The sequence below is a fragment of the Chrysochloris asiatica genome, unplaced genomic scaffold (assembly GCF_000296735.1).
Source record: "Chrysochloris asiatica unplaced genomic scaffold, ChrAsi1.0 scaffold00377, whole genome shotgun sequence".
Taxonomy (NCBI): domain Eukaryota; kingdom Metazoa; phylum Chordata; class Mammalia; order Afrosoricida; family Chrysochloridae; genus Chrysochloris; species Chrysochloris asiatica.
The window spans coordinates 819,696-831,369 of record NW_006408895.1 but is presented as its reverse complement, the minus strand read 5'-3'; positions in this window follow the sequence as shown (position 1 = coordinate 831,369).

Here is an 11,674-nt window from a genome sequence, read left to right as displayed (position 1 = left end):
TTCCCTAAATGTAAATAGAGCACTTCTGTCCAGAGTTTTGTCCCTGAGATAGGAGAGCAGGATACATGTGCCTCACTTATTTTTGCCTGTCTTTCTTTTCTTCCAACCTTCAAGGGAAGGATTTCCATCTCCTTTAGTTCATATTCCAACTTCTGTGATCTTGTACCACACCTGCCTCCCCATGTGTTTAAAGTGGTGCTTTGTGATTTTGACACTTTTCATTCTTCCCCCAGATAGCCTTGCTTTCAAGATCCATTCTCTTCTGAAGGATATTGAAAATGTAAGCTCTAAGCCTAATCAATAGCTTCTTTTGTAAGTTCAATACACCTAAGGATCAAAATTGGTGATAAAAAAAGGTGTGAGAACTTGTTATTGTTGTTGCTGTTAGCTACTGTTGAGTCAGTTATAACTGATAGTGACCCTCGGTTTAATATAATAAAAAAACTGCCATTTTCTGCACTATTCTCACAATCATTGCTATGCCACTATATCATTCCATCTCATAAATGAGCCAGCTTCCTCTTTTTCAATGACCCGCTACTTTTCTAAGCACAATGTCCTTCTCCAGGGACTAGTCCCTCCTGATAACATGTGCAAAGTATGTGAGATTAAAATTTTGCTACCCTCACCTCTAAGGAGGATTATGGTTGTACTCCTTTGAAGAATGATTTGTTCATTCACCCATGGTATGTTTAATACTTTTAATGGATACCATAATTCAAATACCTCAATTCTTCTTTGATCTTCCTCATTCATTTTCCAGCTTTTACATGTATTTTTGTTGTTGTTAAGTGCCGATATGAGATGATTTAAAATACTAGGCTTGGATCAGGTGTACCTTAGTCCTCACAATGACATTTTTTTTCTTTTTGACACATTAGGGAGGAGTTTTGAAACATATTTTCCAAGTGAAATACATTGTTTTTTTTTTAACTGGTGTTGCTTCCATGGGTATTGACTGTTGATTCAAGACCACTGGCTTAATATCTACAGAGCAATAGCATTTGTTACATTAATTTTCCAATGTTCATTTAAATGCAATATCCATGCTTTTCCAATGCACAAAATAAGAAATTAGAGCATATAAAGCTATTTAAAGTGCAATAGCTGAAACTTAAACACTGGTAATGAGAAGGGAGAAGTACAGATAGACAGAAATAATTAAGATTCTTAGAGAGCTCTTGTGCCAATAAATATTTATGCTTTAAAAAATGGACATCTTCACTAACATTTGAAGATGTTGCCTTTAAGACTTAGGCATTTCCATTATGAAGTTTAAATAGAAAAATGACTACTTGAAATTAACTGCATTTAGATATCAAATGTTATACTCAGAATTCTTAGAGAGATAATTTTAAATATTGTTAGGTAAAATAACAAAAATTATTAGGTGAAATAACAAAAATAACAACTAGAGTCAAATTATGTGCATTGATTCCTGGTCTACGCTTATGTGGCATGTGATTTTGGGATATTAACTTAGTGTTGGTAAAGATCTGTGTGTTCAACTATAAAATAAAGATTTTAAAGCTCCAGTTGTTGCTAGTTGTCATCAAGTTAATTCATCTTATAGCAACCCCATGTGTGCTGGGCAGAATTACTCCATAGTGCTTTCAAGGCTGTGATTTTTCAGAGGCAGATCACCAGGTCTGTCTTCCAAGGTACCGCTGGGTGTATTTGAACTGCTAACCCTCTGGCTATTAGTTGAATGCTAAACTGTTTGGGGACTGCAAGTATTATGTCACTGTTGTTAGGTGGCATCGAATTGGCTGTCGCTCATAGTGATTCTATGCACAATAGACCAAAATAGTGCCCAGTCCTTCACCATCCTCACTATGTTATGTTTGACCCCATTGTTGCAGCCACTAAACCCATGCCACTCATTGAGTGTCTTCTTCTTTTGTATTGGCCCTTCTCTTTAAAAGTATGATGTATTTCTCCAGAGACTAGTCCTTCCTGACAACATTGTCCAAAGCGTGAGAGATGAACTCATACCATTGTTTCTTTCAAGGGGTAATCCAGCTGTGTTTCTTCCAAAACTGTCTAGGGTACTTTCAATATTCTTTACCAAAACCATAATTCAAATGCATAGGTTCTTTTTCAATCTTCCTTATTCATTGTACAGTGTTCACATGCATATGAGGTGATTAAAATTATCATGGCTGTAGTCAGGTACATCTTAGTCCTCAAACTGATATATTTACTCTTTATACTGTAAAGCATTCTTTTGCAGTAGATTTGCTCAATGCAATGTGTCATTTCATTTCTTGACTGCTGCTTCCATGAGTGTTGATTGTGGATCTTTGTAAAATGAAATCCTTAACAATTTCAATCTTTCTTTCCATTTATCATGATGATGTCTATTTATCCACTTGTGAGGAGTTTTGTTTTCCTTACATTAAATTGTAATCCATACCAAAGGCTTTATTCTTTGGTCTTCATTGGCAAGAGCCTCAAGTCCTCTTTGCTTTTAACAAGCAAGTTTGTGTCATCTGCATATCGTAGGTTTTCAATGAGCCTTTCTCCAGTCCTGATGCCACATTCTTCTTCATGTTATTCAGCTTCTCATATTATTTGTTCAGCATACAGATTGAATAATTATGGTTAAAGGATGCAACACTGAAACACATTTTCTTGATTTTAATCTATGTTCTGTTCAAATTACTGCCTCTTGGTCTATGTACAGGTTCCTCATGAACACAATGAAATGTTCTGGAATTCCCATTCTTTGCAATATTAACCATAATTTATTATGATCCACACAGTCAAATGCCTTTGCATAGTCAATAAAACACAAGTGAACATCTTTCTGGTATTCTCTGAATTTAGCCAGAATCCATCTGGCATCAACAATGATATCCATTGTTCCATGTCCTCTTCTGAATCTAGCTTGAGTTTCTGACAGCTCCCTGTTGATGTACTGCTGCAAAAGTTTTAAAATTATCTTCAATAAAAAATTTCTTGCATGCAATATTAATGATATTGTTTGATAATTCCGTATTGTGTAGGGTTATAGCCCTTTGAAATGGACACAAATACAGGTATCTTCCAATCAGTTGGCCAGATATCTGTCTTCCAAATTTCTTGGCATAGATGAGTGAGTGCCTCCAGCACTGCATCCATTTGTGGTAACATTTCAACTGACTTTCTGTAATTCCTAGAGCCTTGTTTTTCACAAATGCCTTCAGTGCGGCTTTGATTTCTTCTGGCAATACCATTGGTTCTTAGTTATATGATGCCTCTTAAAATGGTAGTTTTTACCCCCAACATTTATTGAGTACTTATTGTATGACAGGCACTGTTTAATTGTTTAGCTGATACCATAACCTATATTCCTGCCATGTGTGTTTGTATATGACCAATTAGGTCTTTGATATAGTAAATGGCTTGCTTATGGCCACATAGTAAGAGGTGAAGCTGGGATTATGTCTCAGGTAACCTGATTCTAGATCTGAATGATAATAGATAGCTAATATTATTTTATATTTTTTACTTACTATACATTTCATATCATATGAGATTAGAACTATGATCATTTTACAGATTAGAAAACTGAGGCAGGGAAAGTTTAAGTAACTCACCCAGACTGACACAATTAATAAGTGAGGAACCAGATCTAAGCAGTCTGACTCTAGAGTTGGTGCTCTTAACCTCCATGCTATTCTGTTCTGAACGATTTTTATGAACAATCAGTGAGAAATCTATGTGAAGTATTTAACACTACACCTCACACAGAAGAAATACTCAGAAAAAATACGATAATTATTATTAACCAAGAAGTACTATAAATTGGCAAATGTAATAAAAACCCCTTTCACATGGAGTAGTCTATACAGGTAAACATTTTGTTATATGTTGTTCCTGTAATGAAACCCTGATTTGATTTTATATCACTTCATTCATTCAGTCAATTTAGCCTCACACAGAACTACTTTTAGACCTACTTTTAATTTTCCAACTCTTTGCCAAGTACTCTAGTGTGCAATGTATATACACATCTTTGGAAAAAAAGGCTTATATATTTGTTGAACTTAAAGAAGCAATTCAGCTATGAGTAAGTAGTTAATTTCAGTCATTTGAAAGGGACTTGTTCCAGGATTTGATAGTACCTGTCCACCACCATACTGTGGTGGTTTTTAATGTTGTTATACTCCTGGAAGCACTGTCCCTGGTATTTCAAATGTCACCACGGTTGCCCATGGTGGACAGATTTCAGCAGAGCTTCCTACTAAGATAGACCAGGAAGACCAGGATCTACCTCCAAAAACTAGTCAATGAAAACACTATGGATTACCAGAAAAGATTGCTCGATATATTGCTAGGAGGTGAGCCCCCTAGGTTGAAAATCATCTAGAATACATAATGGCCACAACAATGGCCTCAATGATTACAACAATGGCCTCGAACATAACCAATGATCAGAAAATTACACAGCATCTGGTAGCATTTCTTTTTATTATATAAAGGGGTCAACCCTGACTTGAGAGCAACTAATAAGAAAAACCAAAAATAAATTTCAAAACTGATATTTATAAAGAATCAAAACAATAAGAATTGTTTTGACCTTTTGCAAACTGACATTTATAATTATAAAACCAATTGAATCTTAGTATTATAAAAGTCCATAAAGTCAAAGGATGTCCAATGCCCATCATAAAGCAGGTGTTCCATCCATACCATTTCTGTTGGGCTGCCTTTGTTTCTGAATGCACAGGACTTTGTTCTCTGTGAAACATTACTAGGCAATTCTGATTGCTAGAAAGTGCTCTTTTAGTCTGATGTAGATGTTCTTCCATAGAACCCATTGTTTTCTGAAAGATCACATAATCACTCTTTCATATGTTGTTATCTGCAGTTCAGTACATTCTGACTCATAGCAGCCCCATATGTGCAGAGTAGAACTACTTCAGAGGTTGTTAAAAACTGTAAACGTTTTGGAATCAGATCATGGGGTCTGTCTTTTGAGGTGACTCTGAGTGAGCTCACACCACCAATCTTTTAGCTTGTAGCTAAATAATTACCCATTTGTACTACCCAGGTACTTCATCTTTTATATCAAAGTCCTTCAAATATTCAAAGAAACTCTTTTATTCAAATCAACCTTTTGTCTCTTAACTGTTGTCTACAGGATGACAATGTTTCCCTTAGAATGGAGAACACAGGACAGGCATGATTACCAAGTTTTTTTCTTATGTACATATTTTATGTACATACCATATTTAATCAAGCCAACCTTACCTATTACCTACTGCAATTTGAATTTTCTCTTTACCTAAAAGTATTTTATTGATATTTTAATCTAGGACTTAAACTAAGATCTATATAATTTCAAAGATATGCATTTCTTAGTATCATATTCCTTCATGATAGCTTCATTTCAGGCAAGGAAACTTACTTGATTTTCAACAAATATCCTCTGTTATTCCCGTCACTAACCTCATTCCTCATAAACTGTCACTTCTGCCTGAAATACTTTTTATTTCTATACCTTGAACATTTTAAAACAATGGTCCAGGTTCAGGATTCCTCCTTTTACATCCCAAACAGTTCTTTCTCTAGACTGCATTCAATAGAACATATACATATTTGAAAGAAACTAGAGGTGAGGATCCAGGTTGTTGTCATGTTTAACTTTATTTATAGTAATGTAAACTCTAAAAGGAGCTATATTTGTAATGGTAAAAGCCTTTGAACCAAAAATAATTTTACACAGTGTACGTGGTAGCTCCGTATGATAAACACTGGACTACAAACCACAAAGTTGGCCCACGAGGTTGGCAGTTTGAGTACACCAGCCCCTTTGTGGGAGAAAAATTCGACTTTGTGTTCCTGCAAAGATTTAAAGTCTCCGAAACCCTGTACAGGGTAACTATGAGTTTGAATTGACTTGATGGCACTTAACAACAACAACAACAATGCATTGAAAATGTTGTGGGAATCTTTCAGGAACAGATATTTTAGTGATCTTTAATAACATATTCTGTTTTCTTATTCAGGAAGTCCAACAAATCTTTTATAATTTATTTGATTTCTAGTAGTTTTCAGTGGAATTCAAATTCATTTAAAAAATAATAGAAATATTATACATGGTATAAAACAATGACATTTAAAATAATAGAAATTTTGTTATTTTAAATGTTAGGTAAGGAGTCCCAGTGGGTTAAGTGTTGGGTTGTTTTCTGAAAGATAGGCAGTGTGAATTCACCAGCCACACCACAGGAGAAATATTTAAATAGTCTGCTTACTTAAAGATTTACTGCTTCAAAAATCCTATAGAGTGTTTCTAATCCGTCCTATGTTGTGGTTATTAAGGACCGTTGAGTTGTTTCTGACTCACAGTGACCTTGTATAGCATTTCTGAGGACTGGCTGGTGAGTTTGAACCAACAACCTTCCAGTAGTTCATACCAACCTTACCATCCAGTGCATTCATTATCCTGCAGCTCCACACCAGTCCTATTTATTATTGTTGTTAGGTGCCATCGAGTCAGTACTGACTCATAGTGACCCTATGCACAACACTGCCCGATCCTGGGCCAACTTCACAATTGTTGCCACACTTGAGCCCATTGATGCTGCCACTTTGCCAATCCATCTTGCTAGAGGTCTTCCTGTTTTTCTCTGACCCTCCACCTTACCAAACATGATATCCTTCTCCAGCACTGGTCCCTCCTGACAATGTGTCCAAAGTGTGAAAGATGAAGTTTGGCCATCCTGGCCTCTAAGGAGCACTCTGGCTGCACTTCTTCCAACACAGATCTGTTTGTTCTTTTGGCAGCCATGTCACTTTCAATATTCTCCAACACCATAACCCAAAAGCATCAATTCTTCTATGGTCTTCCTTATTCACTGTTCAGCTTTCGCATGCATATGTTGTTTTTGTTGTTAGGTGCCATGGAGTCGGTTCTGACTCATAGCGATCCTGTACAGAGTTTCCGAGGCTTTAAATCTTAACGGGAGCAGAAAGCCTCATCTTTCTCCCGTGGAACAGCTGGTAGTTTCGAACTGCTGACCCTGAGATTCGCAGCCTGATTCGTAACCACTATGCTACCAGAGCTCCTTATGAGGTTATTGAAAATACCATGACTTGGGTCAGGCGCACTTTAGTCCTCAAGCTGACATCTTTGCTCTTCAACACTTTAAAAAGGTCTTGTGAAGATTTGCCTGATGCAATATGTCATTTTGATTTCTTGACTTCTGCTTCCATGAGTGTTGATAGTAGATCCATGAAGAATGGAGTCCTTGACAACTTCAATCTTTTCACAAGAGCCACTCACTCATCTATGTCAAGAAATTTGGAAGACAGCTATCTCACCAACACCATTCCTATAGAGCCACTTTAAATGGTAATTAACTTCACCACTGGATTTGGTTCAGTTTGATTTACTGTTAGGTGCTTCAGGACACTTTTAAACAGACACATTTTGTTAAAAATTGAAATTGGATTTCATACTTTTTAAAAACATCAAATAGGTTGCTTTCCATCAGTTCATAATTTTACTGTATGCTTTTTATTGTCTATTGCTGATAGAATTAGTGTTTTCTTTAGTACTATTATAAGGCACAATTGCAAAAGGTACTTTTAAAAAGTCAAATTTCTACTGAGAATTTCCTTGTAAATTTCAGGAGCATTATCTTATTTCTGAATTTTGTGGGCAATTAGTTTTCCTGATACCCAATGATCAAAAGGATTAATTTACTTCATATTTAGAAATGTAACCTGCTACATATCTCATGACAAGCAAAGTATAAGTATTTCAGAAAACATAATTGTGCTCATGAGGAACCTGTACATAGACCAAGAGGCATTTGTTCGAACAGAACAAGGGAACACCGAATGGTTTAAAATTAGGAAAGGTGTGCGATAGGGTTGTATTCTTTCACCATACTTATTCAATCTTTATGTTTAACAAATAATCCAAGAAGCTGGATTATATGAAGAAAAACATGTCATCAGGATTGGAAGAAGGCTCATTAACAATCTGAGATATGCAGATGATACAAACTTGATTGCTGAATGTGAAGAGGATTTAAAATAATTATTGTTGAAGATCAAAGACCACAGCCTTCAGTATGTATTGCATCTCAATATAAAGGGAAAAAAATCCTTATAATGGGACCAGTAAATAAATACAAATGGAGAAAAGATTGGAGTTGTCAGAGACTTCATTTTGCTTAGATCAACCATCAACACGAATGGAAGCAGCAGTTAAGAAATCAAATGTTGTAATGCATTAGACAAATCTGCTGCACAAGAACTTCTTAAAATGTTGAAGAGCAAAAATGTCAGTTTAAGGGCTAAGGTGAGCCTGACACCAGCCATGGTATTTTCAGTAACCTCATATGCGTGCGGAAGTTTTATAGTGAATAAGGAAGACCATGGGAGAATTGATGCATTTGAGTTATGGTGTTGGAGGAGAATATTCATAGTACCATATACTGTCAAACAGATCTGTGTTGGATGAAGTACAACCAGAATGATCCTTGGAAGCCAAGATAACCAGACATTGTCTTTCATACTTTGGACACATTGTCAGGAGGGACCAGTCTCTGGAGAAGGATATCATGTTTGGTAAAGTGGAGGGTCAGAGAAAAAGACTAAGACCCCCAACAAGATGGATTGGTACAATGGCAGCATCAATGGACTCAAACATAGCAACAATTTTGAGATTGGCCCAGGATCAGACAGAGTTAAAAAAGATATTTTTAAAAAGCCAAATTTCTACTGAGAATTTCTGTGCAAATTTCAGGAGCATTTTCTTATTTCTGAACTTTGTGGGCAGTTAGTTTGCCTGATACTCAATGATCAAAAGTATTAATTTACTTTATATTTAGAATGTAACCGCCTACATATTTTATGCAAGTTCTAGGGAACAATTTTAGCTTTTGCAGAAGCAGCTTTATTTTCTTTACCTAGGTTGTTGGTATTTGCTTGTTTGTGGGCTTGTTATATCATCATTTCATTTTGAACAATGCCTCTATAATTCATGGTATTTTCAATAACCTCATATGCATGCGAAAGCTGGACAGTGAATAAGGAAGACTGTAGAAGAATTGATGCCTTTGAGTTATGGTGTTGGAGGAGAATATTGAAAGTGACATGGACTGCCAAAAGAACTAATAGATCCATTTTGGAAGAAGTGCAGCCAGACTATTCCTTGGAGGCCAAGATGGGCAAACTTTGTTTCTCATACTTTGCACATATTGTCAGGAGGGAGTAGGAGAAGGATATCGTGTTTGGTAAGATGGAGGATCAGAGAAAAAGAGGAAACCCCCAACGAGATGAATTGGCCAAGTGGCAGCATTGATGGACTCAAGCATGGCAACAGTAGTTAAGGTTGGCCCAAGATGGGGCAGTGTTTCGTTCTGCTGTGCATAATGTCGCTATGAGTCGGTACCGACTAAATGGCACTTAACAACTAACAACAACTGTAATTCTGGAGTCCTGGTGTGATCCTATAGGATAAGCACTGGACTACTAGCTGCAAGGCCCATCTCACCAGCCTTTGTTTGGAAACCCTATGCAGACTCACCATGAGTTGAACCTACACGATGACATTTAACAACTATATTCTATTTTATTTTCCTTATTTATAACATTGTTTTAGCATATTTGGCTATTTCTGTTCTTTTAATTATTTTTATTTTCTGAAAAATAAATATTACTAAATCTACATAGTGGAAAGAGGAATACTTGATGTAGTTGAATAGAAAGAAATTCAATATATTTCATTGGCACCTATACACTACACAGAAGTCACTTAAAAATAGATAGCAATTGTAGTGACTTACTCTGACATTCATTAACCAGTCACAGGGGTACATCAAAAAGTTCTTGTTCAAGTGTTTGAATTTCCTGTCCTTATTCTTAAAGTTACTTTGAAATTTGAGAAAGGGAAACTTTGCAGCTGCTGACCAAAGAGCTGCCAATTAGAACACATGCTTAAAGAAGAGAATAGAGCTAGGCTCTTAATTAAAAAAAAAAAAAGAAAAGAAAAAGAATGCATAAGGCCTTTTAACCTTATAACAACAACGTAAAGTGAAAATTTTTGAATGACTTTTAGGCTCAGGGCATTGAGAATCAGAAAATCTCAATGATGGTTCTATTAAGAAGGTATCTGAGTCACTAACTCAATGCCTTCAGCGTCCAGGCAGGCTGTATAAACGAGTGACAGGGGTCAAGTGGTGACTGCACTGCATGCATCCATGGAGTGGGGGAAAGGGTGGGAGCTTCTGCACAGTGCCAGCATGCTGTAAATAATAAGAGAATGCAGGGTGCGCTGCACACCATCAGCTACCCTGGGAGAAGACAGAAAATGGGATAGTAAAGTGAAAACTTCTAAGTTTTATAGATGCAAGTAAGGCAAATTAAAAACATTTTTGTGTGTATGTAGGCTAGACCATTGCATGCAATTGTAAAAATCTTCAAATGTACATCCTGCCTAATGGCAAACAAAAGATGCCTAAGGACTTTGGTCCATTCATTAGTAGGCTTTTTGTAGCCTTTGATTTAGCCTGCTAGAAAGTTCTTTCTTACTATTATACTGAAACTGGTTTTTCAGTAGCTTTGATTCTTTGGACATTTGGGTCACGTTGAATAAAAGTAATCCTTTAAAGAACAGTGTTTCAAATATTTGAAGTCAGTTATATTTAAGACCTAGGGACCCTATAAAAAAAAACAAATTAAAAAAATGTGAATTAAGTTAAACTGTTATAAATGGATGATAAGGAACATGTCCTTTAATGCTCACTTCTTCCCTATCTGAGTGCTTACATTTTCTTTAATCACACACATTCAAGATTCTTGCCTTAAATCAAAGTCAAAATGAATTATCTATTGTTTGCAGAATCTGTCAATACTTTGGCCTCCTTGGTGGAGAATTCTAAAAAGTCTGCCACCTGTGAGTTTCTTCCGGTCAAGTTCCTGAACTAGTGAGATCCTGGTTAGCAGGATATTTGATGAGTGGGATCCTGAAATAGCCTCTTGTGTCCACACCTGGTGTCCAGTCTCTTAGTGACTTTATGAACTATGAATTATATCCGTCCTGAATAATTCCCTCTCTTCACCGCTGCTGTCTACCAGACTGAAAAAAGCCATGCTTCAAAACCAGTAGTCAAAACTACTAAGTTTATGTTGTACACAGTACATTTAATCCTTGCTATAGTCCTTTGAGTCCTTGCATTTTACAGATGGGGAAACTAAGAGCAGAAACTAAGAAGACTGCAATTAGGGGTAAAGCAGAGATTTAAACTCAGGTGGTTTGGCTGCAGGGCATGCGCCAAAGATCTGCCAAAATAGAACAATCCCAAGCAGGGATTGTTGAATGACTTTTAGACTCAGAGAAATCAGAAATCAGAGAATCTTAATGATAAATGTATTACCTGAGTCCCTAACTCAAATACCTGTATTTGTTTAGTCAGGCAGGCAGTCTAAACTAGTGAGAGCTTAAGCCCCTTGGCCTTCATTCCCATTTAAGTTGTTAGCAGAAACTAACTGCATTATGGAAAATATCCACTTTAGTAGAGACCTTGATTCTTTCTCTCCCCTTGACTGGCCCTAAGTCAGTTTGACCTTCCCAGATGTTTCACATCACCTCCATCTATCAATTGCTATCAAGTCAATTCTGACTCATAATTATCCCATATATGTCAGAGCAAAACTGCACTGTAGGTTT